Here is a 25082-nt window from a genome sequence, read left to right on the forward strand (position 1 = left end):
GCGTGCTCCTCCGCTGCTTTTTGTTCCACTTCCTATTTCGTGAACGACCACGTTTCTGCGCCATGCGTCGTAGCAGGCAGCACGCATTGATGGAAATATTTATTGTTGTTTACCGATGGTATAATCGGTGATATATATAAAAAATAACCCGTCAAAACAAAGTTTTTCACTATAAATCCTTTATATGCGTGGCATCGGTTTTATTTTATTATTCATTTCTGTTTTTCTTGAGTAAGAGTTTCATTTTTATCACATTGGTATTTTAAATTAAATATGAATTTTTTTTTTCCTAAAAAGTGGAAAATTTTGGAAAAAAATTTTCACGAAAATAAATTGTCACGCACAACGAGTCTGTGTGCAAAATGTCAGCTCGATTGGATCACGGGAAGTGGGTAAAAAAACGACCGAAAGATTTGCACGGTCGTAAGCGCACAAGCAAGCAAGCAAGTGAACTTAATATAAAGGATTTAAAAAAGACACCAAACAGCCGTGACGTGGTGTTCACGGTTGTAGATGATGGCCACAAAAGGAGCCTACGGCTCAGCGAGTGTGCCACGCATTGCCAAGAGCCAGACTGGCATAGGAGTGAGTTTTCTTGGGCTGGACTAAGCACACACACGGTGCCCTCTGTAACCACACATCCAGCGCTGGTGCTTGCACGTCGAGGCCGTGTTTAGCTAATGGACGAGCACTTGCCGGGTGCAATTACACAGGTAAGATCGCCCGCTCCTCGTAAAAATATCCTCGGTGTAGAGACGCGCGCGCAGAGTTATGCGCGACGCTTGGCCAATGCCCTTGGGTTTCCTTTGGGCAGCGATTGGCACCGGGCCATTGAATCTCCTGTCAAAGCACACAACGTCAGCCCGCACATACAAATGCAAAAAATACCGCGGCTCTCTCCGGAAAATAAACACCGAGGCATCGATAGCATCAGCTTTATAGCGCAGGCGTGCAGTGGTAATGATAATGCTTCATGGAAACGGCTGAGGGCCTTTGGGGGACAGATGTGAACCCACGAACGTGGCTTCCTGTTCACGCACGAGGTGTGCTCAGCGTGAAAACCCGAGTGCCTGAGCGTGAAACCCAGCATGTGGTAGCCGAAGTGATGGAACAATCCATCTATCCCCTGCACACGGGCTGATTGCATAGCAACATCACTCCGCGCAGGTTGATGATGATGATGATAATAATAATGAGTTGTAGTAACTGTAGATGATTCATTATAATGTACAGTGATACAATTTGGGTTTATGTATCTAAATGCATTGGCACATGAAGGCACCACACACATTGGGTGACACACGCATGAGGATGATTGGAAAAGAGCAATTTTATTTTTATTTTCGGAGGAGAGTGCAGAAATGGTACGGAGATGTTAGTGTGGTGAAGAAGTGATGACAGTGTGGTAAAGAAGTGATGACAGTGTGGTGAAGAAGTGATGACAGTGTGGTGAAGAAGTGATGTTAGTGTGGTGAAGAAGTGATGTTAGTGTAGTGAAGAAGTAATGTTAGTGTGGTGAAGAAGTGATGTTAGTGTGGTGAAGAAGTGATGTTAGTGTGGTGAAGAAGTGATGACAGTGTGGTGAAGAAGTGATGTTAGTGTGGTGAAGAAGTGATGACAGTGTGGTGAAGAAGTGATGTTAGTGTGGTGAAGAAGTGATGACAGTGTGGTGAAGAAGTGATGTTAGTGTGGTGAAGAAGTGATGACAGTGTGGTGAAGAAGTGATGTTAGTGTGGTGAAGAAGTGATGTTAGTGTGGTGAAGAAGTGATGTTAGTGTGGTGAAGAAGTGATGTTAGTGTGGTGAAGAAGTAATGTTAGTGTGGTGAAGAAGTGATGACAGTGTGGTGAAGAAGTGATGTTAGTGTGGTGAAGAATTGATGACAGTGTGGTGAAGAAGTGATGTTAGTGTGGTGAAGAAGTGATGACAGTGTGGTGAAGAAGTGATGTTAGTGTGGTGAAGAAGTGATGACAGTGTGGTGAAGAAGTGATGTTAGTGTGGTGAAGAAGTGATGTTAGTGTGGTGAAGAAGTGATGTTAGTGTGGTGAAGAAGTGATGTTAGTGTGGTGAAGAAGTGATGACAGTGTGGTGAAGAAGTGATGTTAGTGTGGTGAAGAAGTGATGACAGTGTGGTGAAGAAGTGAAGTTAGTGTGGTGAAGAAGTGATGACAGTGTGGTAAAGAAGTGATGACAGTGTGGTAAAGAAGTGATGACAGTGCGGTGAAGAAGTGATGTTAGTGTGGTGAAGAAGTGATGACAGTGTGGTGAAGAAGTGATGTCAGTGTGGTTAAGAAGTGATGTTAGTGTGGTGAAGAAGTGATGGTAGAGTGGTGAAGAAGTGATGTTGGTGTGGTGAAGAAGTGATGTTAGTGTGGTGAAGAAGTGATGACAGTGTGGTGAAGAAGTGATGACAGTGTGGTGAAGATGAGATGTTAGTGTGGTGTAGAAGTGATGGCTAGAGTGGTGAAGAAGTGATGTTGGTGTGGTGAAGAAGAGACGGCTGTATGATGAAGATGCGAAATTAAATGTTTTTACATTTAGGTTTCGTCAATAAAGCACACACGCACCAAAAAATTAAGCGATCTGATTTAAAACGTCTCTGGACAAGGATGTGCTGACTTTGACACTTGAACAGAGACGGTGATAGTCGCAGAGGAAACATCTTGAGCCTGGATTTGAATTGGGCAGATGACGTTATCGTCACAGCGATGGATGTATAATGATGAGCATGATTACATCAGACAATACTCCGCGTGTGTTATGATGGCGATGATACTACTTTGTTTTCGTCGTGTTGATGATGAGGATTGAATAACATGCTTGTAGATGTGATTTCATGATTACGATAATGGTTACTTAAATTACTCACGATGACAACGTCATGTTTGTGCTTTTCGCAACGATAATTTGACGAATGGCTGCTGATGATGATGATGATGCAATGGACATATTAAACATTAAAGTGGTGAAAATGATGATAATGTTGAAGATGATGATGATACAAAGACACGTACTTCTTTGGTTTAGACAAGTAAAAAAAGCGGAGACTAGCAGAGGCCATCCATATAAAGGAGGAAGATTTAAAAGACAAAACGTAGTTCCACAGGAAGCAATTGCCGTGACGAAAATAATGGAAGGAGTCAAAGAAGTTTGTGTAGCCTCATCGTCAGCCGCCGTTTGGCAGCTGACGAAAGCGAAGCGAGATATATGAAGATGGGCAGGCAGGTAATTCAAGTTGAATGTTGTGAAGAGCCACATTAAACAGAATATGTATTTATACCAGAGGAATCCGATGAGCTAGAAAGCTCTATTTCACAGATATCCAGTAGGGGCACGGGGTAAGAAGTTTGCAACAGCAAACGGTACAAACACACGACAGTAGCGCAAAGCACAAGAGAGGTAAACAGATCACCCAAAACACACAAACACACAAACACACACAAACACACACAAACACACACAAACACACACACACCAAATACACAAACACACACACATAAACACACAGAAACACACACACACACAAACACACACAAACACACACATACACGCACAACAACAAATACACAAATACACACAACACACACACAAACACACACCACAAACACACACCAACACACACAAACACACACACAAACACACACACACAAACACACACACAAACACACACACACACAAACACACACACAAACCACACAAACACACACACAAACACACACACAAACCACACACAAACACACACACAAACACACACACACACAAACACACACACAAACCATACCAAACACACACAAACACACACACACAAACACACACACAAACACACACACACAAACACACACACACAAACACATACACAAACACACACAAACACACACACACAAACACACACACAAACACACACACAAACACACACAAACACACACACAAACACACACACAAACACACACACAAACACAAACACACACACACAAACACACACACACAAACACACACAAACACACACACACAAACACACACACAAACACACACACAAACACAAACACACACACACAAACACACACACAAACACACACACACACAAACACACACACACACAAACACACACAAACACACACACACACAAACACAACTCCCCGTGCAAACGCTTCAGCTGCCGGCGTCGCTGCGCACGAGCGAAGACGCGTGGAGGGGCGAGGGGGGACGACGTGGGGGAGCGAACAGAGCGGCTCATGGGGGGGGGGGGGGTGGTGGGGGGTGGATGGTGGGGGGATGGATGGTGGTGGGGGGGTGGCTGATGGGGTAGTGGTGGGGGGGGTGGTGGGGGGGTGGCTCATGGGGGGGGGGGTGGTGGGGGGGTGGCTGGTGGGGTGGGTGGGTGGCTGGTGGGGGGGTGGTGGGTGGCTGGTGGGGGGGTGGTGGGGGGGGGGTGGTGGGTGGCTGGTGGGGGGATGGATGGTGGTGGGGGGGTGGCTGATGGGGTGGTGGTGGGGGGGGTGGTGGGGGGGTGGCTCATGGGGGGGTGGTGGGGGGGTGGCTGGTGGGGTGGGTGGGTGGGTGGCTGGTGGGGGGGTGGTGGGTGGCTGGTGGGGGGGTGGTGGGTGGGTGTGTGGGTGGTGGGGGGGTGGTGGGTGGGTGGCTGGTGGGGAGGGGCTAGTGGGGGGGTGGTGGGGGGGTGGTGGGTGGGTGGTGTGTGGGTGGTGGGGGGGTGGTGGGGGGGTGGTGGGGGGGGGCTGGTGGGGGGGGGGCTGGTGGGTGGGTGGGTGGTAGGTGGCTGGTTGGGGGGTGGTGGGTGGGTGGGTGGTGGGGGGGTGGATGGTGGGTGGCTCACGCAAACCACCGCACATCCAAGCGCCGCGAACCGGGGCATGAGGCCGCACGACCGCAAATTCGGGCTCTCGAATTAAAGAACGTACGTTGGACTTCTTTCGCGCCGTACGTATCCAGCCGTGCTCATCGGAGGGCCTACAGACATTTTGATTTTCCGCGGCATTTGAACGACCGGATTTATACCGTGGTGGTTGTTGCTTTTATTACAGCAACACGCGAGCTCGTTAGTGCGCGCTGCGAAGCTCACTCATCCAGGCGACAATTCGCGGAACACGATCCCAACGCAACTAAAGAATTTAAGAGAGGTGGGGGAGACGGGTTGTTCTGTTTAATTTGTTATAATAACGACGGTAATACGAATCATTCTTTTCAACTCGTTGTCGATACACTGCTCGTTAAACGCCTCCCACGCCACGCCGATCGTGGGTGTTGTGTGACCATACTTCACCACATTGGTCAGTGGGAGTTGGTGAATGGGGGCCTTACGACCAGTTCCGATTTCACTCTTCACTGATGTTAGCTGCAATCAGGAATCGAGCTGTCGCAGAGTTCGTAAGTGCAGTCCACCAACCGTTGCATCCCAATTATGTCGCGACTGCCATGGAAATAGTTCTCGACGATGTTAGAGACCTGCTGGCAGTGAAAAATTAAGCAATTATTTTAGTAATACATGGGGGGCATATAATTAGATTTCTCCCTTGAAAGAGAGTCTGTTAGTCTCAATGGCCTCTAACCGGGTGTTATATGAGGGTCATCTATCTTCCGTTAACGTTGTATAGGACCAGCTGTTACGATGTACATGATGATTATTGCGTGTTGTGTACGCGGGTACCGGTCTGCGCGTGTGTGTGTGTGTGCGTGTGTGTGTGTGCGTGTGTGTGCGCGCGTGTGTGTGCGCGTGTGTGTGTGCGCGTGTGTGTGTGTGCGTGTGTGTGTGCGCGTGTGTGTGTGCGCGTGTGTGTGTGCGCGTGTGTGTGTGTGCGTGCGCGTGTGTGTGTGCGTGTGTGTGCGCGTGTGTGTGTGTGTGTGCGCGTGTGTGTGTGTGTGCGCGTGTGTGTGTGTGCGTGTGTGTGTGTGTGCGCGTGTGTGTGTGTGTGTGCGCGTGTGTGTGTGTGTGCGCGTGTGTGTGTGTGTGCGCGTGTGTGTGTGTGCGCGTGTGTGTGTGTGTCGAATGCCCAACAACGTGCTGGGTGGCACACGAAGGTGGGCACGTAACCACAAACACGCAACTCCGATTCGCTCACCGCAGAGACAGTCAAAAGCGCACCGAGTCAGAGCCATTGCACACCCAAAAAAAATTAACCCGTAAAAACAAAGTTTTTCACTATAAATCCTTTATATGCGTGGCATCGGTTTTATTTTATTATTCATTTCTGTTTTTCTTGAGTAAGAGTTTCATTTTTTATCACATTGGTATTTTAAATTAAATATGAAAAAATAAATTCCTAAAAAGTGAAAAACGAAAATAAATTGTCACGTGTGCAAAATGTCAGCTCGATTGGATCACGGGAAGTGGGTTAAAAAACGACCGAAAGATTTGCACAGTCGTAAGCGCGTAAGCAAGCAAGCAAGTGAACTTAATATAAAGGATTTAAAAACAACCACACGAGCTCATTATATTCCGTCTTTTACAATTACAAGGCAGCGTTTTATCAATGACACGAGTGCTGCGGCGAGCTTATTTGTATACACAATAGCGCACGTTGTATTTTGAACTCTAACCCACTACCCATTGAGAGCGTGCGAGCACTGCCCACGGCAGAGATGGAGCCAGGAACTCGGCCCACAACGCAGGTACGAGGTGGCTTGCTACTTTTCAGGACTGTGAGAGCTGGCGACGGCTTGGGGGAGGCCTTCATCCAGCAGTGGATTGATCATGGCTGCTGCTGCTGATGGTGATGATGATGAACCCCGCGTATAATGCAGGCAGCTGTGCGTTTGTGCTCGCAATGTGCATGTCCACGTTGCTGCACCGACGTGTAATGTATGCACCGCACGTACAGAACAAGTGCGTGCTTCACTCCACTAACCCGAGATGCCTCTTCCTGTGTCGCTGTCGGGTGAAGGGATCCCTGGAGATGGATTTGAGGCTTCATCAGTCCACCGGTACGTAACGGCCTGAGGGGGGGGGGCGAGACGGGAGGGGGGTGGGGGGCACGGTACCCTTCATCTGCTTTATTCTCTGTGCCCATTGCAATCCCTCTGCACCTCCGATTATCACGGTTGGCTACGTGCGGTGCGAAAGAGGTTCAACGTACGTACATGCACTCCTAACCATCCACCCTCTAGCGCCGAGGCTGCGAGCCAGGACAAGGAGATTATTGTTCGCTCAGTATCGTTCACTTCTTCAGCTGCTCTTCCCAAACACCCAGGCCATGATCATGTGTGTGCGTACACAGCACAAGTAAAAAATAACTCACGGGCGCGTTTATACGCACTATTTAGAACATCGAATCAACGAAGGAAAATGCAACCGCTTGTGAGTTTAAATGTGCGTGCCGTTTAAAAAGTGAAATCTCACCGACCTCAAAAGCAAATAAAGCAATTGCCAAAAAACAGCGGGGATGCTTCGCTGCATGGAAGGAAAACACATTTAAATCTTAACAGCTTTGCTCTAAAGCACAGGGGACGAAACAACTTCGGGTTGCTTTAGTGATTGCTACAGTCAGTTAATTAACACTGAATCCAAGCGGTCTGGCCATGATAATTCCTCACGGCAGGTGTTGCCAAGACAGGTGATTTAAAGAGCTCGTATGCTCGGCGCGGTGATTCGGTGCACTTCACGGAGAGCAGGGTTGCGTAACAATACGCGCGGGGTTCAGCATTCATCTTCATTTACCCTGACTGGAATCGAATATGACGCGATAAATAAATTGGGCCCCCGTGTCCCGGTGGAGCGCTTTTATATTTATTTTAGGTATCGATCAAAGCGCGCGGGTGGATTTGCGATGGAACTGGTGATTGTATTGTTTTAATTGCGCAAAAAGCCAGCGGATCTATAGGGACACGCGTGGGGAACACGCCGAGGCATCCCCGACGGACGGTTCAGTCGGTGATGTCAGAGACACACAAAGCGCGGGCATCATTGGGGATGTTTCCACTTAAATATCTCAGAGAAATTAGCTGCTAAGTGCATCTAAAATCAGACAGCATTTTAGGTGGTTACCTTTTACGCACACAAAACTATTTTCATGAACGACCAATTGGGATGGAGCGGTAGCGAAGTGGTTTGTTTCACTATGCAGTGAATTTGACACCCTGAGTTTCATTCGTGGCCACGGCCAACATCAGTGGCGAGTCAAATCTAAATCTGTCCAGGGCCTCTCCTTACACCAACCCACACTGACCAGCATGGTGACGTATGATTAAACAACCTCCAAGGCGAACACCGCATATGCAGAACTTCATCCAGCAGTGGCTTGCCAATTATTATTTTACAAACAATCGAATTACATTCGGTAACAATTTAAATGCCCCTAAATAGGCCAAGGTCTAGCGCGTTTCATAAATTCACACAAGAGCAAAGTAGATTACAGTTCTAGCCCTTTCCATATCGCTCGTTGCGCTCCCTTTGTTTGAATAAATGTATCACTTGGAGCAGTAACAAAGCCCTTACGCACATGGGGTGGTGGCTCCTCTGGGTGACCTCAGCCGTAGCAATGAAGGCTCTTGGCTGCCGATAGTAAATGTGGCAACAGATTACCGGCAAGCCGGAAGCTATTGGCTACACGGTGGGTTTAACCGGCCCCGGTGCCTCGGCTGTCATTCGTGTTGACGTTATCATAACAGTGGAGATGTCAGTTTTGTTGCCAGATAAAAGGGTAAAAAACTATTCTCATATTTTTTCTTCTGGCAAATGAGGTTCCAATGGTGTAAATTCTTACCCCGAGCTCTCATACTCTGATGGTGCATTGTCTTTGAGTTGTGCGCCTTTTGGCGTCATCTGGTCCAACACCATGTGAGACTAGGCTCTAAGGAAAGCTGTCTCGGGTGTGGACCAATCAACTTCAAGGACAGTGCATACATTATCAGAGTTATGTTTTTTGTTTGCATTCCGACCGCAGGTATTGTGGTCTATGCAAACATGGCTCCTTGTAAAAAAAGGTGTCAGTTTTGTTGCCAGATAAAAGGGTAAAAAACCAATTATCAGTGGAGATGTATGTATATATTTATTTATTGAATGACACTGTTGGGATACGTGAATTGATACCATTCTGATGAAAATTTGGGAATACATTTTCAGGGCATTGTCAGTGATAAATCGAGTGTACATCAAAGGTTGTTCGGGCTCGTTCACGTAACAATGTGTTTCTCTTTTGATTTAAAGCTTTCGTGACAGCAGGGATTCATAATCTTGGTTCTTTCGGTAAAGTCACGTAGAAGGGAAACAATAAAATAATAAATATAAAACAATAAAATTCTCACGACGTTTCGACTGCAACACAATCAATCATCATCATTAGGTATGAAAAACACAGCAAGAAAACAAATTTCTTGCTGTTTTTCACACCTGACACAGCAAGAAAATGTTTTTTGCATCTTTATCGGCCATCGCATTTTCGTTTCATGGTCCATTTAACCGAGTGTAATAAGTAAAAAATCACTGACATAAGCAAGAGGCCCTTTGTGGGCAACATTTAGAGCTACTTATAATAAAGCTGCGCTGCACAAGTATAATCAATCAATAAGAAGCATTTATTTAACGCCAAGAAATAATTTCATATTCCGTCGCTTCGACGAATGTATGTTGTTGTTTAGATCGTTGGTTAATGGAGGCGTGCCTGCGATTCAGCTTTCCTTGTTTGCAAATGTAATTGCACTCGTAACAGCGGGGTGAAACAAAACAGTGGTTTTAGATGCATGACCACCCATGAATAGATTGGCTGAACAATGTTAATAATCAACGCGCCTCCGTTCAAGTGCATGTATTAGGTGTAGCCCTGTGAGCCATTCGGCTCTTGAATCGGGTGCAACCGCAACAAACAAAAAACATGAACAAAAAACATCTTAAAGTGAATATGTGACTAAGTGCAAACAGAAAATCCAAGAAAAGACAGCAAAATATTTCAGAAAAACACCGTACACCAACGCTGTGTGCAAAAATCCCAGTGGGATGCAAGTCAAACAACAACAACAACAACCACAAGACAACTTAGAATAAGGCCATCAGTCTAACTCTGTACTACAACAAACAAATATGGCTAAACCAATACACTTTTTCGTGTTTGTGGATTGCGCTACGTTGTGTGAGGCAGTAGCATCTGAAACTAAATATCATTATCATTATGCACAGTTCATTGACCTGAAGTAGAGAACAAAATACCCTAATATCTCACCGTACGAATTGCAAGTCCCTTTTGCCTTGTAATAAAACAAATTTCTGAAACGAGCGAGTGAAATAAAGGCCTGGAAACGGGGTACAACAATATGTTATTGGAATTTTCTTTCGGACAGCACATACCAGGGTTTGTTTCAGACACCACTGTGGCTATGACACGAAATCACCTATGAGTTAATGTAATAAAACTATGATATATTTAAAACATTTCATTACAATCCACTGCTGGATGAAGGCCTCCCCATGCCATGTGGATGGAGGTTGTTTAACCACACTTCACCATGCTGGGCAATTTGGGTTCTGTGAAGGGAGGCTCAGGGCGTTCAGATATAAGCTTGCTACTGGCGCCAATTGGGGTCGGAAATCGAACTCAGGTCGCTGGCTTCGCAGTTCAGTGCACGGACCACTGCACCACCGCTCCACCCTCAATTCAAGAATACTGAACATTAACCGCATGGCATTGTTGATCGTCGGACGTGAAAAAAAAACCGATACGTGCACTGCGTCACCACTTAAAATATTTGCATTTTGGAATTTCCTGTTTGAAAGTAGAGATTTTAAATTTGATGCGCTTTCAAAACGGAGCTCTTTGCGTTGAAACATTTGAAGGGCAAGCTCGTTTTTAAGTCAGCGTACAGCTATGAAAGCTCTTGGCCAATAACCGTGCAAGGCGTGCGTGGATGCGATGGGGAAAAATAACGGACAGGTCTTTGAAAAATATAATTTGCAAGGCATGGCATAGGAAAACCTGGAACACGTCGACGCATGAGGATGTACCGTCAGGCACCTGCCGCTTATATTCAAACATGAAACGCTTTGTCAAAATAAGCTCTTCTCAAAACACACACCATAAAGCATCGGCGTGTTATTTTCACTGGGATCAGTGAATATCCAAGCGCCCTTTGAAAGCCTCATATGTTGGAAGTTGGCTTTTTTTCATCAACATGGGTTATTTGCATTTCTTTAATGTACACGAATAGAGGACGTGGTGTGTGTGTGGGCAGAGGTAGTGTAGCGGTTAGCTACACTACCGCCGCTCACAGCAAGCACCAGTGACGAATATCTGAACCGATACTCGGCCTCCCCTAGGTCGACTCAGCCTCAAACGAGTACCTGGTGCGATGTGTAAACATCACCACTGGGGAGACAAAGGCGGTCGGGCGAGGTGCTGGCCACCCCACCCCCTCGTGTACTTTTCCGGCCTTCATAGGTGCTCGCTAACAGCACTTGCCCCTACAGTCTGTTAAGGCTATACGGGGGACCTTTTTTAGGTTTGTTTTGTCACGCGTTGAGGCCCATAAAGGACGCACGGCAACGCACGCGTGCGGTCTGTTTTGTTGGTTGTGTGCGTTTTGTTGCGAGGTCCAGATTTTATACGACCCAAGTTATTGGCGAGTCGGGATTTGCCCCTTTTTCTAAGCGCATTTGAATGTCCCTTTTCAAGCCGTTAGCGTAAATGAAAATCTGACTCATCATTCATTCATGAGAACAATTTGCTACACGGGTATTAATGCATCATATATTTATAACGTTGCTGATGGAGTTCACAAAGGCCACCCATCGTTGAGGTTCTCTGAGGAACCGAATTCCAACAAATGTGACCAAATAACAGAAAATGGCCTACTTGGATCATTTGTTTAATTACAATTTGTTATCGTATTTTTGCCCTCGTGGGAGGAAAACAAAGGTCTGGATAAAAGCCTACACATGAGGGGGAAACACTCAAACCCACACGAAACAGCTCATCAATATATCTACTTGCTATACTATCCCCATTGTTCAGGGATTATCAATAGTACGGTTAAGTTTCAAGTGTAAACACAGAGCGCAGTTCAAGCGATGTATGAAAGAATTCCAGTGCCAGGTGAATGGATCGGAGACATGGTGATAAGGTGTTGATTGAGCAACAGCTGTGATATCTGGCAGGAGGAAGGAAGGTTGCCGACATTACAAGGTCGTACTCATCACACACAAAGTGCCTGCCACAAATGAACCACAATACTTTGATGATCTCGTCAAGGAGCATAAACCATCACGCGAACCCCGGTCATCCTCGCAGCGGCTTTTGGCTTCGCCATCGGACAAATGCGGTCACCGCATCGCGCGCTTTCAGATGCGCTTCTGCGACTGTCTGGAACGCAAAAAACTGGTGCTATGCACTTTTAACTCTAGATTGAAAACGAATTTCTTTATAACTTATTTTTGTGTTTAGATTGTTGTCCTTCCACCACACCTCCGATTACCAAGTTTGGCTACGTACGATGCGAAAGAAGTTTAACATACGGTGTATATACGTAAATAAATAAAGATAAACAATGTTTTGTTTTACCAGAGAAGACTCACTGAGCTACATCGCTCTTTCTCAGAAGCGAACTGGCCACAAATGATCGCTCAATCAAGTAGCTTATCACGGGGAAATACATCGCAGCCAAATACTTTGAACGCATGTTTCTAAATGTGGAGGGGAAAAAAACCGGAGGACCGGTAGAAAAATCCACGGGACCACGTGGAGAGAGACGCGGCAAGTCCGCCGCAGCGTCCCTACACACATGACCATTCTAGATTTGAAGCTTTCGTGACTGCAAGGATTCATATTCTTAGCTTTTTTTGGTAAAGTCACGTAGGTAAAAAAATTAAACATTAATAAAAGTAAAAAAAAATCACGACGTTTCGAAGGCAACGTGACTTTACCGAAAAAAAACCTAAAAATATGACACATTACCATGGCCAACACTTTCATCAGCTCGACATCCCCTTGTTGGTGGTGGAGAGAAGCATGTGAGTGGCGTCGGGGTGGGGGGAAGGTGTAGTGGGCACCAGCACGCTCGTTTGTCCACGACCCCACGTCTGTGTGTGCGATGCCCACCGCAGTGGTGCGGGAGGTGGGCGGCTGGGAGGCGCCCGTGTTGGCGCTGGGCGCGCTCGCCATCGTTCTCGTGGCCGCAGCCAACCTCTGGCGGCTGTGGCGCTCGGGGGCCTCCTCGCCGCGGGCTCCCTTCACCAACTTCGACTGGCGATACCTGGAGGCCAAGTACGGGCGCGCGTGGGCCTCCGGAGCTCAGAGAGTAAGGAGTGGGGGGGGGAGGTGGGGGGGGGAGGTGGGGGGTGGGGGGGTGGGGGGGGAAGGTGGGGGGGAAGGTGGGGGGGAAGGTGGGGGGGAAGGTGGGGTATGGAAAGGTGGGGGGTGGGGGTGGGGGGAAGGTGGGAGGGGGAAGGTGGGGGGGGGAAGTGGGGTATGGAAAGGTGGGGGGTGGGGGGGAAGGTGGGGGGAGAAGGTGGGGGGGAAGGTGGGGGGGGGGGAGAAGGTGGGGGGGAAGGTGGGGTATGGAAAGGTGGGGGGTGGGGAGGAAGGTGGGGGGGGAAGGTGGGGGGGGAGAAGGTGGGGGGGAAGGTGGGGGGGAAGGTGGGGGGGAAGGTGGGGTATGAAAAGGTGGGGGGGTGGGGGGGAAGGTGGGGGGGGAAGGTGGAGTATGGAAAGGTGGGGGGTGGGGTGGGGGCGGGGGGTGAATGTGGGTTTGGGAAGGTGGATTGGGGAGGGAGATGGAGGGCGGGGTGGAAGTGGGGAAACACCTCTGAGCAATGCTGTGTGTATTCTTGATTATTTCGGTAAAGTCACGTATTATTTTATTATTTCCCTTCTACGTGACTTTACCGAAAGAACCAAGAATATGAATCCCTGCAGTCACGAAAGCTTTAAATCAAAATTCAATGCTGTGTGGTTTTTTTATTTTACCATTCAATAAATGATCACCATTGAGCCATAACGTGCATCACTGCGAAACCCACACGCAGGAGATTCATCACCACGATAAATACGCAATGCACTGAACAGGTTATTCTCACATTTTCACTTACATCGTCAAGAGCGTGGTCGAGAACTGTGCATTGCCATCATCATCGTTTTAATCATAAACTTACGCATCGTGGTTTTGAATCAATTATCGTCGTCATCATCAACATTATTATTTGACCCACTCGTCCAAACAAACGGGCAGAATACAAATACACAACCAACGACCCGCCTAATTAAGAGCATGCGGCTCGTGATGAATGAACGAAGACGCGCTGATCCCCTCCCCGCGGTCTCCCACCGCGTCTTGCCCCATCAGTGCCACGCGTCCAAGCCGGCGCATCCCGCACCGCGACCACGCGGTGCGGGTGGTGGACGGGGGACCGCCGTACATCCTGGACCCCGCCGCCGCCGCCGAAGACGACGACGACGACGGCACGGACGTCGTCGGCGAGCTGAGCTCCACCGCCCTCGACAGCTCCATGTCCCGCCGCGGATCGCTCGGTCGCTACAGCTCCATGGGCCGCTCCTTCTCGGCCGAGTCGCTCAATTCGGTGTCGTCAATCGGCCAGGACTTCGGCTGCTCGGAGGGCCCCGCGGCGCAGCTCGAGGTGTGCGTGGAGATGGAGGCCCGCGCGGGCCTCCTCGCCGTCACCCTGCTGCAGGGCAAGGAGCTGGGGGAGGCCGAGGGGGTCCCCGTGCACCGCTGCTTCGTGCAGCTCGGCCTGAGGCCCGGGAACCGCGTGGCGTGCACCTCCAAGGTGGGGGGGCCATCACCGGGACGTGGCCGGAGCCGGCCCAGGTTTTCTTCTTACCCCCCGTCGTGGTTTTTTGTGAGCCAGGTTTCTCGACCTCGACTCTCTTGGCCCGCTGGACATAACCCAGCCTCATGGCTTTGGGCCACGACCGTCGTGAGATGCTGTGATTTTGTAGGCTTGGGCTGAGATGCGGCGAGGAGATGGCAGAGCAGCTATGGATTTTGTTATTCCGTTTGTGGAGAGAAATCTGTGAGCTTCATTCCATGTGTGGGGGTTTCTACAGCTTCTCCAGTTTTCTCCCGAGGAATTGGCCAAACATCACAACGCAGAAAAAAAAACTCGATGAACATTTTAGCCATAAATGCTATGTTTAAATTGATATCGCGTCATTCATGCCAACAGCATCCCACAACAGATGTAATATTAATATTAAGACAACATCCAAATTCACAGCGACATAGCAAGATTCCCATGGGCCTTGGTGCAAGGTAATCAGAATCAAAAAGGGTTTTATTCGCCATAAAAGTTGGCACAGACAAGGAATTTACATTGGCAGGAAGGTGCATACATTCAACATATAGGAATCTTAAATAAGTGGTGTACAAGTGTACAAGTCTAACTAATGAAATGGGTCCAACGGTGCCCCAGCGCAATGGCCCAGGGTGGCACAGTCGACAGCTTGCTCTGCTCCAACGACACCGCACGAGGATCCGACCCCCGTGTGTGTGCGCGCGCGCGTGTGCAGGTTCACCACAGCGCCGCGTCCGTGCCGTTCGATGAGCGTCTCGTGATGCCGCTGGATGCGGCCGCTGTGGACGACACGACGCTCGCCTTCACCGCTCTCGGTCTGGACAACAACGGCCGCCAGTTGAGCATGGGGACCGCCGAGCTGAGGCTCGGAGACCTGGACCTGCCCGTGCGGCCCTTCAGCACCTGGCTCTACCTACAGGACTCCAGCCAGGTGGACTGCGTCCCTAAAGTCGGGGCCCACACGTGAACGATCAGTTCCGCAGCCAGATCGCTCTCGCAAACGCGTAACTTAATCAACATCATCTTCTTGGTTCTTTCGGTAAAGTCACGCGGAATGGAAATAATAAAATAATAAAAATTAAACATTCAATAATTCTCAAGGACGGCTGCTTGCGTTGTGGCCGAAACGTCGTGAGAATTATTTTATTATGTTTTATTATTATTATTTTATTATTTCCATTCTACGTGACTTTACCGAAAGAACCAAGAAGATGAATCCCTGCAGTCACGAAAGCTTTAAATCGAAATTTAATCAACATCTGCAACTGCTCGACTTACGCGAGATGGAATGTATTATTTAGCATCGATGTATGTTCGCGCTATACTGTCTAATTCTCGTGCGACGCAATTGTTTTTGTTGTTTTTCCGACTTCCCCGACGCGAGTGAATCAATGTGCGGTGACATAAACTATGAGGCGTTATGTGAGCAAGGGTTGCACCGTGTGCGCAAAAACTGCACAGGTTTCTTTTAAATACACACGCGCGCGAAAAAGACAGGCAAGGTCTTCGCTACTGAATTCTAATTTTGTCCTAAAAGGGATAGGAGGCTGATGACCCATCACACAAACACAGTCGAGAATATTGATTTATTTTATGTAATATTCTACAATTACCACATGACGCATATGGTTTTATTCAGATTTTTTATTAGCTCCATTTGCTGTACGTTAATTTAATCTGTTTTGCTCTTGTCATTTTGGTGACCCCCGGTCACGCTTGCCACTGAGATTTATAATCCTGGTCTCTTGAATTATCACCTGGTTAAACAAAATAGCACTTGAAAAATAATCGGTTTTACAACCTCTGGCAATAAAACAGGTATTCATATTCTTGGTTCTTTCGGTAACGTCACGTAGATAGCAAATAAAAAATTTAAATTAAATTAATTGAAAATAATCAAAGCAAAAAAAACACAATAAAAATAGTAAAATACAATTTATATATTTTTATAATTTTATTTTAGTATTTTTATTTTGTATTTTTGCTTTTCATATTTTCAATATTTTTTTTTTATTTGTAATTTTAATTGTTTTTTATTATTGTTATTTTATATCTCCGTGACTTTACCGAAAGAACCAAGAATATGAATTCCTGCAGTCACGAAAGTTTTAAGTCAAAATTAAACAGGTGTTAAGCATCAAACACCAAATAGAAACATTTTGGCAAGGAATCAAGTCTGCATTAATAAACACACACGGTACTGGTGGTGAACATGCAAACAAACATACTCTGATAATAAATGCATTGTCTTTGAAACTAATTGGCCTACACCAGTTAGCCTTCTCTATGGCCGAGTCTCATGAGTGTCAGGCCAGAGAACGCCAGAAGGCGAACAGCACAAAAACGATGCCACTCTCAGAGCATTCATGGCTCGGAGTGAGCAGCTATATCATGGGACCTTTTCGACAGGATCAAAGTATGAAAAGTAACAATAGAATGGAAATAATAAAATAATAAAAATAAAACATAATAAAATTATTCTCACGACGTTTCGGCCACAACGCAAGCAGCCGTCCTCAGGTGAAGAACAGGTCTGTCGATAAGACAGAGTCTGAATGATTCAGACTCTGTCTGAATGAGGACGGCTGCTTGCGTTGTGGCCGAAACGTCGTGAGAATTATTTTACTATGTTTTATTTTTATTATTTTTTTATTTCCCTTCTACGTGACTTTACCGAAATAACCAAGAAGATGAATCCCTGCAGTCACGAAAGCTTTAAATCGAACCCTACGTGTTCAATTAAACATTCCCGACTCTGACGTTTACCCCCTTGTCATCGCCGACGTTCATTTTATTCAAGTTCATTTATTCAAGTGCATTGATTAGGTGTAGCCCTGTGAGCCATTCGGCTCTTGAATCGGGTGCAACCGCAACAAACAAAAAACATGAACAAAAAACATCTTAAAGTGAATATGTGACTAAGTGCAAACAGAAAATCCAAGAAAAGACAGCAAAATATTGCAACAAAAAAAAACACCGCACACCAACGCTGTGTGCAAAAATCCCAGTGGGATGCAAGTCAAACAACAACAACAACAACCATAAGACAACTTAGATTAAGGCCATCAGTCTAACTCTGTACTACAACAAAAAACATGGCTAAACCAATACACTTTTCGAAATCACCAAAAAAGCAATCATAGGAACGTGGGCGACGTCTGACTCCGCGGCGGTGCAGGCGGAGTGCTGCGGGGAGGTGCTCCTCTCGCTCAGCTACCTGCCCACGGCGGAGCGTCTCACGGTCGTGGTGGTCAAGGCAAAGGGCCTCGAGTGGCCCCAAGGCCGAGAGAGTGGCGGTGAGGCGTCGCGCTCTCCTACGTTCGCGATGCGTGCATCTCAACACGGGCGTGTGCGATGTCTTTTGATTGCAATGTGTAACAATAAAATACTTTTTTTTGATTCCTGGGTAGTATTATTTTCGAATTGTTTATGCCTCAAAAGTACAGAAAATTTATATTATTCCCCCACAAACTTTTCTTTTGTGACCAGGACACAAAAGCAAAGTTAATAATCCACTCCATTAATAACGCTGTGTAACACATTTATTAATGTTTTGTTCCTGGGTAGTAAGTGTTATTTCCTAATTGCCTATGCCTCGAAAGTACAGAAAATGGCTATTATTCTCCCACAAACTTTGCTTTTGTGACCAGGACAATGATTTTTTGAAATATACCTATTTTCAATGAGAAAACGTGGTGTGCATTCCTTCTCATAAAGTCCCGGTCACAAAAGCAAATTTTGTGGGGAATAATCGCCATTTTCCATACTTTTGAGGTATAAGCAATTAGAAAATAACATTTGCTACCGAGGAACAAAAATCGTGTGACATAGTGTGTTATTATACGCTGATGGCGGGCGGCGGAGAGTGGTGCACGGCGCTTCTCTGCTCTCCTGCCTTCACGAACTCGCGCTGACCAGCGTGGCGCATGTACATTATGGGAAGGTGATGAGTGATGATGTTGTGCTGTTGGTAACCCCATCCATTCATTCACACGAACCCGTGTGCGTGTGTGCGTGCGCGTGTGTGTGTCGGCCACCTGGGAAGCTGTAGTGTGGTGGTTAACGCGCTGCGCTTACTGCCAACACCAGTGACGATGATCTAAACCGGTCCTGGGCCTCCCCTAGGTCGAGTCAGCCTCAAAATGAGTACCTGGCGCTGTGTGTACTGGGGAGACAAAGGGGGTCGGGCGTGGTGCTGGCCACCCACCCCCTCGTCTGCCGTTCCGGCCTTCTTAGGTGCTCACTAACAGCGCTTGCCCCAAAAGTATGTCAAGGCTGTATGGGAGATCTTTTTAAATCCTTTATATTAAGTTCACTTGCTTGCTTGCTTGCGCGCTTACGACCGTGCAAATCTTTCGGTCGTTTTTTAACCCACTTCCCGTGATCCAATCGAGCTGACATTTTGCCCACAGACTCGTTGTGCGTGACGATTTATTTTCGTGAAAAAAAAATTCCAAAATTTTCCACTTTTTAGGAAAAAAAAATTTCATATTTAATTTAAAATACCAATAGTTATAAAAATGAAACTCTTACTCAAGAAAAACAGAAATGAATAATAAATTAAAACCGATGCCACGCATATAAAGGATTCATAGTGAAAAACCTTGTTTTTACGGGTTAATGTTTTTGTCTTGCGTCTGCCATCTGCCCGGCTGCACGCAGCCCCCTTCGTGAAGGTGTACCTGCTGCAGGGCGGCCGCAAGGTGAGCAAGAAGAAGACGGTGACCAAGAGAGACGAGAGGAATCCCGTCTACAACGATGCCATCATCTTCTCCGTGCCCGCCAGCACACTGCAGGCGAGCGAGCACTCTTCTGACGCTGACGGACGCGCATGCCCCGTCCTGCTTGACAGACTATTGCGTCGAGTGGTGTTTGCGAGCACCTGTAAGGGCCAACGCAGCACACAAAGGGAAGGCACCACACGTTTGGGTATGGCCCTGGAAGACGATACCACATGGCGATTTCTGGATTCACTTCTGCATTAGACCGGTCACTCAAAGCTATAAACTGCTCATTCAAGCAAATCTAATATCTTTTCACATTGTTTTGAACCAGTCCATAGCGCTCTCTCCCTCTCTTATGTACGGCTGTATGTTGAACTTCTTTCGCACCGTACGTAGCCAACCGTGCGAATAGGAGGTGCGGTTGAATGAATAGCAACTGAAAGTCTGTGTCTGGATTAGTTAGCAGCCAGGAAACGACTTGGGTCGATGGCTGCAGGTGATGTGTGGTAGAGTGCTCCGTTTACTCTCGATGCTTCCACAGTGGTTCACTGCGTGGTCGATGGTCTGGTCAGTGTGAACGCAATCACACGCAGGGCTATCTTTTGTCGAGCAATGGGTGTGCAAATTGGACAGCAGCATCAATGGTGGTGCTCTACGTAAGTAAACCAAACCAAGGCGTAGGGCCCAATAAGCTCAGGGTTGAGGGTCGGAGCTGGGTTTAATGACAAAAATAGTGGTGTATCAAATATCAGCTCCATTACATATCGTGATAAACATATCAAGCGAATGCATCTTCTCTCATTCGCTACAGCTCTTTTTACATTTATCTCACTGCATCTCTATCGCTTGTCGATATCTCTTCTTTTGATTTAAAGCTTTCGTGACTGCAGGGATTCGTAGTATTGGTTATTTCGGTAAAGTCACGTAGAAGGGAAACAATAAAATAATAAAAATATAAAACAATAAAATTATCTCTTCTGTCATCTCACTAGGATTTTCATTTCGTAGCATGAAGGTCATCGTCACGGCTTTTCGAACATTTTACCAACGTTGTTTTTTCCCCTCCATGCAGGACATCTCCCTGCGGGTGACGGTGGCTGACCACAGTGAAGGCACGAGAGCCGAGAACATCGGCCACGCGGTCATCGGCCCGCAGAGCTCAGGGGTGGCACTCGCGCATTGGCAGCAGATGCTGGCCACGCTGCGCAGACCCGTGTCCATGTGGCACCCGTTGCGTAAATCCCACGCATGAGCCACAGCGCTCAGCCAGGGGACAGGGCGGCTCCAGCCACCACACAACCACCCAACCACTCAGCGCCGACCGTCGTTCATTCGCACGTCGGGAAGACGCGCTCGCCAAGGGGAGATACCGCCTGCAGCCAGAACGCTGAAACGACAGCATCTCAGCATCCCCCGAGAGACTCGCTGATGATTCGGGCGGTGTGGGTCAGGATGGATTTGGACTGCACGCCATCGGGCGCGAAGAGACGAGCGCATCGCAAGTAAATCGTTGCGGTCCCCTGCCCAACACCCGCGCGTTGCTCGGTGGGCTTTGCTCACGCCCGAGTGCAACGAAGCAGAGACTCACGAAACTCGCCATCAGCACTTTGTCCCTGGTAATAACTTAAGTCCAATGTGTTATTGCAAGGGTGTCTAGCCAGGAGTGAGCAATGATATTAGTTCGAACTTTCACGTTCTCGCTAATACGAGAAAATGACATAAAATACGACGGAATCTCAGCGGTAACTTTTCAACCTTTGTTTTTAAATTAAATTTTACTCCGAGATTACTTTTTTTATTGATTTTAAATGCCGTCTCATCTCAGCTGATGTCTCAGTGATGTTATTCTACAAAGCCCATTGAAGATTTCAAGAATGTATTGTACCACAGACTTGGTTAAGTGTGACTGGAGATAAAGTGTTCTGTAACAACACTACCTATGAATATGTCCACTTTAAATGCGAGTTTAGGATTTATTCGTTAATTTGGTCACTACTCTATGGTTGATAATAGATGGCCCAGTTCGAATCCTAAATAATTCATATTTGCTCATTTCCCCAGTTACCGTTCGTGCATATTTCACTTTCTTCCATCAGTTACCCTGTGTGCATTACAATTTACCCCATTACAAATCGTCCATTTACATTGCAGTGTACGTTTTAATCAGTCAACTTTGCTCACACTTCTATCAGAGAAGGAACAACAAGATACATTTTGTCTTCTCATACACACGGAGCATTCAAGAACGACAACTCTCACCGCTACACCAAGGGGTTGTCCGGAGTCCACAAGGCAGAGGGCCTCACAGTTTGACGCCGCATACGAGCCACGTGAAATAAAGAAATGTCCACTCATTAGCAAGCAAGAGGGCAAAAAGCAAGGCAATTATTTTACAGTTGCAACGAAGGGAATGATAACCTGAATTCCACGTATTCCCCAGGTGCTGTGATAAGCACGGGCGTGTGCTGCTCCACAACTCCTTTGGTGACATTCAATTACAGCAGTCCTAGTTTTTTTTATCACTTGTATGCATTAATCACAAACAAAGGGACAAAAAATAGTACAGTGGTTGGGCAGTGTGCACTCAGCGCATCGGGCACAACACGATTGGAAAGAAAACAATTCAAGTGGCAATACCCAAAGCCAAATGAAGTGCACGAGTGATAATTTAATCAAACAACATTTCATTAATTCTCTAATTGCCAAACACAAGCCATAATAGCAATGTGCAGGGTCTGCCTGCATTAGAGTATGCATGAGAACGTCCTCATTGTGTGTGTGAATAAAGCCATTATTTTAAAGAGGGGGCCTTTGCTCAGTACCATGGTCACATCATTGTTTTGGTTTCCAGTGGTTAAGATACATTTATCATTCGCCTGCTAAACAGGGATTTTAAGCAGGGGCTGCAATGTGACACTGCTACACCTCTTGCACTGGCACATCTGAGCCCCAACGGCGTGGGGCTCTCGTTGTACGTATGTATATTGAACTTCTTTCGCACCGTGCATAGCAATTCATGCTAATCGGAGCTGTGCGGGGAAGGACAACAAACGAGACATGAAAAGCAGTTCTAAAGAAAGGGTGGTTTTCCACTGGCCAATAAACTCTGGCCTCACAGGACATCTGAATTAATCATTATGATCCAGACTCGCGACTCATTCATTGATGACTTGGATCCTGCAGTGGGAAAAAAAACAACCTATAGCGCCTCCTGTAGATGCGATGGACAAGCTCGGCATGGCCCCAGCGTGGCTTGAATGTGGGAAAAAGAGGTGTATACCTTTGTTTTTGTAAGCAGGCAGTCCTTGCAACAATGCACTATTGCGGTTAAACACAAGCTTTCAAATGGAATTTCTAATATGGACACAATTTTACTCTAACAGAACCCACATATGCTGAAACTGGTGTTTATGTCAAACTGTAAATGGTAAAATGTTGTGCTGTTTTAAAAAAAACAATACTGGTGCTTAATATGGTAGTTCCCTAATCGGTATTGTATTCAATACTAGACACTCAAAATATTCCAATGGAATACTACAGACAGTGATACGGTGCAGTCTATAACACCTGTTATGCATGGTGGTATCCCATCTTATCACGGTCCAGGTTCAACCCTGATTAGGTTCCAAGACTGGATGAAACCGGGCACATCCTATGTGGTTTGGTCAAGGTATAAAATTTAACCAAAATAACTTTTCTACAAATGATCAAACGAGCTTTGTGCAATGCTCACAGTTAATTCAGAGCTAGTGATGGAAATTAGACTTTCCTATGGTACTGCCAATTCCGATATCCGCTGGTGGAGTTTGTTTTACTGACCCTGGCGGAATCATGGGCTGGATTGGACCTGGCAAAGTTGGAAATAACTACAGTTTTTTTATGAATGACAGAAATTTCGCAGGCTCTAGTTACAACAGTAGTCGCGTTACATGTCAGCTCCCCAATTATCAAATCCATACGTGAATTTTAAGAGGCAGAAAATATCAGCTAGTTAAACAAACTATTATGAGATAATATCCAGTTTTGAACAATTCTGGGGAATAAAATCTGCACTACAAGGTTTTGAGTTTTGTAATGTAGATAACGCATTGAAAGTTGATACAGTAGTTATTTTGCTGTTATAGACACCTTTTACCTACTGAATGTCTTGTAATAATGTATGGTATAATGTTGTATGGTAGATTATATAACATTTCCCTGATTTTACTTTGGAGAAATATATTTAACGATCCATATTTTATAAATAATGTACATTTAAATATTGTGTACGTAAAAGCTGCTTTGGAAATATACCATATACACGATGCAGAGGTTTACAATGTTTTCATTTGTATGAATATATTCAACATCATTGATATCTACAACGCTCTCACAGTACTATAATTTACAGGTATCCTGCAAATTTGTTCTGCATGAATGTCTGATGGTGTAAGCGCTTAAAGGTCATCAGCAGTGGGATGGTGGCTTCTGTCACGAGCTTATCACACAGTGCAGTTCGCGAGCAAATGTTTAGTTTAGTCTGCATCAATTTTGTTCTAAAATTATATACATCTGCCACCTCAAGACAGCAGCTTGCGTTGAGACTGAAAATAATCCATTAGTCCTTGGGCCAGACCAGATATGGGCACCACCCAAGGTGTCAAAACTTCAATGATGCCATTTTATTTGTTACACCAACAGAAGTAAAATAGTACATGATAATCTTTCCAAATGAGAAGCTGTTTAATTTCTCTCGCAGGAAAACCTGTTTTTGCACCTCTCGCAATCACGCCGATTTGCCCGGACGTTACAAATAAAACATTCCAACACCTCTGCTTTTAATTAAGACAATAAATAATTTACAAAATGGATGTTTGTCCCCAAGGCATGTATTTCATACATATTCTTGCATTTATTCACGCTTGTTCTTCAATTTTAGTGACTTAGTTAAGTCTGGAATAGATTGGCGCTATCTGTTTTCATTCTGTTTCTAGCAGCTTGTTTGCTCATGATCATTTACTGGTAGGTGAGGCAAGTACTGGTGGTTCTGTATTATTTCTGTTCAGTAAAGATATCTAAAGTGCTAACTTTACCCGCACTGTATTGTTATTGTACCTGTTAAGATTATTAATTAAGGCCAGGGACTTAACTCATAATCTTAACAGGTGGCTCGCTATTGGAAAGGTCCGGCATGTTGCGAGTTCATATCCTGTTTGGGGGTTGACTCAGCCCATCATCTCTATGGGATAAATAAATGAGTACCACTTTGTGGGGAAGTCAACAATGATTTTGTCCTTTGAATAGACTCGCCCCCCCCCCACATCCCGCCATAGGAATGTGGAATTTACATCGCTGGCTCAGGGCTGTAAACGGGGGATGAGCACCGCCTCAATTCTCAGCTGAGCAGGACATCGCTTTGATAATCGTTCAAACGTGGCGATGTATACATCTAGCAGTATCACCACATCTATGGCTTGTCGAATTCAATAGAAGTTAGACCAGGTCAGTGCCCATCAGCTGGCCTTCAGGATGCTGTTTGTTCCTCCACGGTATCGTTGCATGCAATGCGGAGCACACGCAGTGCCAGCCGCTGATCTCGGCCCCCGACAGCGGGACACAGAGGCACGTGCATGC

The 25082-nt window shown here is 46.3% G+C and overlaps 1 pseudogene; it reads left to right on the forward strand.

Annotated features, from left to right (window-relative positions):
* The window catches only part of LOC133350317 (synaptotagmin-12-like), a 43470-nt pseudogene extending 18811 nt beyond the window's left edge, over positions 1–24659 (forward strand).
* The last annotated feature ends 423 nt before the right edge of the window (positions 24660–25082 follow it).

The sequence above is a fragment of the Lethenteron reissneri genome, chromosome 33, assembly GCF_015708825.2.
Source record: "Lethenteron reissneri isolate LAM-NWPU_2019-01 chromosome 33, ASM1570882v1, whole genome shotgun sequence".
In the NCBI taxonomy this organism is placed as follows: Eukaryota; Metazoa; Chordata; class Hyperoartia; order Petromyzontiformes; family Petromyzontidae; genus Lethenteron; species Lethenteron reissneri.